Source organism: Nicotiana sylvestris, chromosome 8 (genome assembly GCF_000393655.2).
Source record: "Nicotiana sylvestris chromosome 8, ASM39365v2, whole genome shotgun sequence".
NCBI lineage: Eukaryota > Viridiplantae > Streptophyta > Magnoliopsida > Solanales > Solanaceae > Nicotiana > Nicotiana sylvestris.
The window spans coordinates 72,024,922-72,030,921 of record NC_091064.1 but is presented as its reverse complement, the minus strand read 5'-3'; positions in this window follow the sequence as shown (position 1 = coordinate 72,030,921).

The following is a 6,000-nucleotide window of genomic DNA, read 5'->3' as shown; positions in this document are numbered from 1 at the left end:
GCCCCCGCAGGCCGAGCTCATAATGATGAAACGATATGTATTTATGCCAAGCAATAAAAGAATATCTTTCAGCATCTCATACTCCAAAGAAGGAAATTTCAGATACTCTCGGTAGGGATCCCTCTGCCAAATGCGTCTCAAAATACTCGGAGACTTAGCGTCAACTATTTGGGACCCGCACGACCCCAGGGTCGGAACTCTGGGCTCATAAAGCCCTAACAAGGTAACTCCGAGCTCACAAATAACGGCCTTCGAGCCTAAGCAAACTCGATGACTTGGAGACTATTATCGATCGCCGTACACTGGAAAGCCCGAGGCCGTAAGACCCCGAGTGGGCAGACTTGGTATAACTACAACTACATAGCAACAAAAAATGCGAGACCTCAACAGGCATGACAAACTGTAAGACCTCGACAGACATGACAAACTGTAAGACCTCAACAGGCATGACAAACTGTAAGACCTCAACAGGCATGAAAATTTTGTAATACCTTACTACAGGCATAAAACTCAATCCCGAAGTTTAGGCTATATGTCGCATTTGTAAGAAATTCAAAAGGGTATACCCTTGGTGTAGATGCCTAAACTATCACTCGGGATCAAAAATGGCTCCGTCCAAACACATATAACTACGGTCAAAATGGCTGCTTCAACCAAATTAACGCGACTCGGGGAAGCCCGATTGTCGCTTACAAAATCGAAGGCCATTACTTCAAATATACTTTGAAAAGAACCGGTTAAACCACAAGGCTTTGAGCTACTCAGCCTATGAGCTAAAAGCTTCCTGAGGTTCTCGAACATCGCCGCTAACCACTTGAAATCGAGATTCTTCCCGAACCGACGACGGGTCAGGAAAAGTCATTTTATAAAGGACCTTAACGAGAGGAAAACAAAGCCTACAAACTTCCCACGGGCAAAAGCGTAAGAGCCATTGTCGCCAGCCAAACGAGCCTCCAGGTCGTACACTAAAAGGTCTAAATGACTAAAAACAGCGTAAGAGCCACGGTCGCCAGCTTGAAAATTGAAAACTTGTGGATTAACTTGAGCTCGAGTCGTAACCCGATTCGGAGACCAGATCCAAAATAGTTAACTACAAATGCCTATGGGCATAGCATAAGCGCCATTGTCACCAGACAAACAATCCTCTAGGCCATACACTTAAAAGGTTGCTTTGACCCAGAGTGCGAGAGCCATCGTCATCCTCCTAGGCAGGAACGAAAAAACTTGAGGGTCAATTAAAGCCCGAGTCACAACGCGACTCGGAGACTGGACCCAAAATAGTTGAAACACAAATGCCCAAGGGCAAGGGACAAGAACAATCATCAATCCGCCCATGCAGGCACATAAGATTAAAGGTCAGGTAAGCTCTAGTTAAGGCCTGACTCGGCTACTAGGCCTAAAACAGCTGGGCAAAGCACAAAGGCCCTAGTGCCTACTCGCACAAAAATTCGCACTTAAGAGCCTCCGGGCCTGCCTAATTAGCTCCGGACCCACGGGGCTCCCGCCAAACACTAACACCAGCCTGCCTGATCGAATGTAATGCGGAAAGAGACACAAAAGAGATAACGCTTCAAGTTTTCTCTTATTTACATACGCAAAAGGCGTGCTCTCCATCTACAAACATGCTCTGAAAATATCAAATACAAAGTGGAAAAGCGGCAAAATCTACGCTCTGCCCCAAAAGGCTACAACCCGTCCGCCCCAGATTTACTCTCTGTGGCATCAACAAGAAGTTACCGAGCATCGTGCTCGTCCGCCCTTGCTCGAGCCAACTCCTCTGAGAGAACGAATCCCCTTGCGCAGATCTCCTCGAGTACCTCTCTTCGGGATCTGCAACGAACATATTCCTCAGTCCTCTTATCACGATTGAGGGCCCGCTTCAACTTGGCTTGGACATCAGTAGAGTCCTTCACATGAATCGCCATCTCCTGATCAGCCTTGGTTCGACTTAGTGCTGCTTTAGCCCGGGTATCGATTATCTCAGCCCTGAACTTCGAGAGATCGGACTCGAGCTTCCCGATCATATCTACCTAAACTGTAGCATTGTCACGAGCCAAACGGAGTTAGGTCTCAAAGGTAGGAACCTTGGCCAAGGGGCCCCTCTCCTCTAAAGCTTGAGCCTGCACCTGAGCCCCTCTCATCTCAAGCGGAGTAAGCATTCCTGACTCAGTCGGCTTCGCCCTTAAGGTACTCCAAAGCCTCCATCTTTTTCTACAGCTAAGATAGGTAAAAGGATTAACCTTAAGGGTCAAAAAGAGTGAAGCACATACTACGAAAGGTTACCTACTCTGTCAAATATCTCTCGTAATTCGATATTTGATACGCCTCGTATCACCAGTGCATCAAGTCAACCCCCTTCTCCTCGCTGAGGAGCCTAAGGGACTCACCCTCATCTAGAGCTTTCCGAAGCCTGGCCCCATGACGGAGCAGCTCAGATCTGAGCCTCTCAAAGGCCTGTAAAAGAAAAACTCGATCAAGAAAGGAAGATGCGAAATAAATAAGGACTGCGCCGAAACTCACCATGAAGTGAAGCCGGCAAACTTCCTCGAAGGAGGAGCACTATTCTGTTGGTCCTGCCCCTTCGGCCCCGGAAGAACCAACCTCGGTCACAGAATATTCACTCGGAGGAACCACCGTTCTAGGATCAAACACTCTAGGAGCACAAGGCTCGGCGATGTCCTCTCCTCAAAGATACAGGCCCGTTGAGTGCCATTAAAAGCTCCATGACATTGCGGGTGTAAATCTCGCTTACCACCATCATCCCTCAGCTCAGACGCCGATGACTCCTTCCCCTCACAGAAGGAGCACAGCCTCGCCCGCCCGATACCTACAATGGCAAAGCTGATACAAAAGAAATACGAAAATGTCATCTCAAATATATGAAGACCAAGGTAGGAGTAGCATACGCACACACCCTGATATTTCACTTCCCATTTGTCATGGTACACAACTCACCACCTATGCTCATGGCAAGTCAAATGGGTCGCCAACTTCTGGACCCAGCCGGGCAGAGCGAGAACTCTGCCCTGCATCCATGAAGTTGCTGCAAAAAGGAAGGAGACCCAATTACTCAACTGGTTTTCACTATAAGAAAATCTAAGGAAGCAAGAGGCACTCCACTCACGCACGCAATTCCACCCCTCGGGAAATGGCATGAGCTCCACGAGGATAATGTCAGTCGTCTGGACCCGGATGAATCGATTGACCCACTCTCGATCCCCATCTTCTTTATCATCAACAACAAAGGGCGTGGACAAATGGCATCGCAAGGTTAACATGCCTCGATGATGAAAGGGCTGGTACAACCTGACGAGGTGGCTAAGCATGAATTCAAGCCCAGCCTTCTCCGCAAAGAACCTCATCATCAGCACCACTCACCAGAACGACAGATGTATCTGCGCCAATGTAACCCGATATTTCCAGAAGAAATCAAGCACGACCCTATCAAGAGGGCTAAATGCAAAAGGATATATGTATACGTTCAAAAATCTGTCAGCAGAGTCCGTAATACTCTCATCTAGGGAAAGCACCTGTAGAGTTATCCCCTTGCTCCATCCGCAGTATCTCCTTACCATCTCTAGATGTTCCTCTCTTATCATAGACGCAATCTTCATAGTGAACTCCCGCGGATCCTGAACGCTGGGAGTGGAACTCTCCCTTCCCTGTCGGGCAGGCCCTGAAGTAGCTGCCATGGCTATGGTAGAATTGACAAACTAAAGCAAGTACGTGCAATAACGTTTTTTGATCATGAAGAGACGAAGGATCTGATGCCAAGGCGGAGGGATAGTTATCAAAAATAATGGGATCTCCCAAAGAAGCAAAAGCCACCACGCATATATGTGGAAACAACAACGATTCACCTATCCAAAGTAAAGCCCCGAGAGGCCAACGACCTCGGTACAGATCCCGGGGTGGTACCCGACCCCAAAGGCATCCATCTACAAGAAGTTAGACCTCAAGGAGTAAACTATATCGTCTCCAGTATTGAGGTAGTGCCCGACCTTGAGGATCTCCGCCAAAAAAGAAGTCAAGCTTCGGGAAGCCTTCAATGCCATCATAGAACTCGAGGTGGAACCCGATCTCATGGTTTTTCTTTCTAAAACGAAGAGTAAGCACGTGAAAGCTTCGATAATGAAGGCTCTAGGAGGGATCGAGGCATTTCCTAAGCATAGGTAACCTCTCAACGGAAGTCTATCCACTACGCTTTAAAAGGCTATCTGCATCAAGTTCAAAGCAGACCCCCAGGTACCCGAAGCTGACCTTCGCACAGGATACCACTCTCGAAAACTCCAAAACTCAGCATACTATCTCCATGCAACTCGGAGGGTCCAACACCCCGAGCCTATCAGATCAATTCAGGCTTGGTCTGAGGTACGACGATGGGTTTGGAAAAGAGCCATATCAATCGGCAGAGGATCGGACAGAACGCTCGCATCCGAATTAGATATCAGCGGTCAACAACAAAGGAAAACATTCAAAGGCCTCGAAGGGCATGAGAGCATACAATAATAGGGCATGAATCGAAATTAGAAATCAAGGAAGTATCTTCATGTTCATAAATATCCATGTACAACAGCCCTCGAGGGGTCCTTACATATAGTTACAAAAGCCTACAGAGGATCTCAACATAGAAATAGAGGAATGGAAGGATGTACATGTGATGAAACCCAAGAACCCGGTCCATCCTCGAAGGTCCATCTCCGGTATCAGCATCCTCGAGAGTTGCTCCCTCGAAGCTCACATCCTCAGGGGCGATTCCTTCGATCACTATCTCCTCTAGGTTCCCAGCTCGATCCCATAGAGGGTCCATACTAAGGGAAAAGATGAAGAAGAGGAATGGGAGGGGATACAGAGGAGGTAGAGAAAAAAGACATGGCCCGCCAAAGCCAAAGGTTGAAGATTCGGTGGGCCCCAGCCTCGATGTACGGTAGTGCCATTTTATCCCTTGGGAAAGGAAAACCCCAAGGGATGAAGTGCCACACCAGGCCTAGGTAGGAGAGTGAGCAGCGGTGCATAGTCCGAATGACTGTCTACAAAAAGGGAGAACTGATTCCCCGTCTATCACAATCTGGGGCCAAGGACAACACCAACAACGGATGTAAAAAATAACCATAGTAGCAACGACACAACACGGTCATGCTAGGCAAAGGGAAGATCCAGCAAGAGGCCGCAACACAACTTATGGGAGCTCTGCCGAATGGCCTTGAGGCCATGAGCCCCAAACATAATGTTCAAGGATAGAGGAAGATGATAAGAAGAAATGGGCAAATGATCCAATGAAGGTACTTGGATAGAAAAAACAATTCCAAAGCACCCCATATATAGGGGGTAACGATATGGTTATCGAGCCTTTGGATGATTGATCGGCGAACGCAATTACTGCATTTTTGAAGAACCGAATCGATGGCAGGGCATTCATCTTGGAAAACGGGAATCGACAGTGCATTGAATGATGTCAAATACACAAGTCCATGGGACACCCCGGTTGCCGAAAAAGCTCGCGCCACATGTTGCATCATTGGTATGACGTCGTCGTAAGAAGCTCGTGGAGTTAGGTGTCAAAATTATTTCACATCTCTTCGTTCTGGGAAATGTGGAGACTATCTGTATGCGGCAAAATTAGAGGACTTAATTTCTCGCTATTAAGCCACTTCGAAAGAATACCTCGAGGCCCAGAAGATGTGGAGCCGCGACCGAGTCCCCTCCCTCGAGGCTAATCGAGACCCGTCTCAAAGAAGACAAAGGTCGAGGCTAGAGTAAAAGGGGAAGTTCGAAAGGCACACAACTATGTCTGACAGGGCCGGCCTATCCAAGGCCTATGCCGAAGCGTCACGTCTAGCCGTCCCATCTCCATACTTTATAACTAACGCATGTTGTACTATATTCGTGTTCCCCTCCTATATAAAAGGAACCCACATTACTTTGTAAAGAGCTGATGTTGCTCCAACTATTCTCCACAAGATCTATAATATCTCTTTCTCTCTCTTCTCTCTAACTGTT